Below are 1,131 nucleotides of genomic sequence, written 5' to 3'. Positions count from 1 at the left end.
GTCTACCTGGTCCTCCTGGTCCTCCTGGGTCTACCTGGTCCTCCTGGGTCTACATGGTCCTCCTGGGTCTACCTGGTCCTCCTGGGTCTACCTGGTCCTCCTGGGTCTACCTGGTCCTCCTGGGTCCTCCTGGTCCTCCTGGGTCTACCTGGTCCTCCTGGGTCCTCCTGGGTCTACCTGGGTCTACATGGTCCTCCTGGGTCCTCCTGGTCCTCTTGGGTCTACCTGGTCCTCCTGGGTCTACATGGTCCTCCTGGGTCTACCTGGTCCTCCTGGGTCTACATGGTCCTCCTGGGTCTACCTGGGTCTACCTGGTCCTCCTGGGTCTACATGGTCCTCCTGGGTCTACCTGGTCCTCCTGGTCCTCCTGGGTCTACCTGGTCCTCCTGGGTCTACCTGGTCCTCCTGGGTCCTCCTGGTCCTCCTGGGTCTACCTGGTCCTCCTGGGTCTACCTGGTCCTCCTGGGTCCTCCTGGTCCTCCTGGGTCTACCTGGTCCTCCTGGGTCCTCCTGGTCCTCCTGGGTCTACATGGTCCTCCTGGGTCTACCTGGTCCTCCTGGTCCTCCTGGGTCTACCTGGTCCTCCTGGGTCTACCTGGTCCTCCTGGGTCCTCCTGGTCCTCCTGGGTCTACCTGGTCCTCCTGGGTCCTCCTGGTCCTCCTGGGTCTACCTGGTCCTCCTGGGTCTACCTGGTCCTCCTGGGTCTACCTGGTCCTCCTGGGTCTACCTGGTCCACACACTACTTCACACTCAGCTGCAGCAGCTCTTTCACTGAAATTAACACTTAAAGCTGCACTCTCTCTAATGTCCACTTAAAGCTGCATTCTCTCTTATGTCCACTTAAAGCTGCATTCTCTCTAATGTCCAGCAGGAGGAGACTCCACTTAAAGCTGCATTCTCTCTAATGTCCACTTAAAGCTGCATTCTCTCTAATGTCCAGCAGGAGGAGACTCCACTTAAAGCTGCATTCTCTCTAATGTCCAGCAGGAGGAGACTCCACTTAAAGCTGCATTCTCTCTAATGTCCACTTAAAGCTGCATTCTCTCTAATGTCCAGCAGGAGGAGACTCCACTTAAAGCTGCATTCTCTCTAATGTCCAGCAGGAGGAGACTCCACTTAAAGCTGCATTC

Source organism: Echiichthys vipera, assembly GCF_963691815.1.
Source record: "Echiichthys vipera genome assembly, chromosome: 3".
NCBI lineage: Eukaryota > Metazoa > Chordata > Actinopteri > Perciformes > Trachinidae > Echiichthys > Echiichthys vipera.
This window is presented reverse-complemented; position numbering follows the sequence as displayed.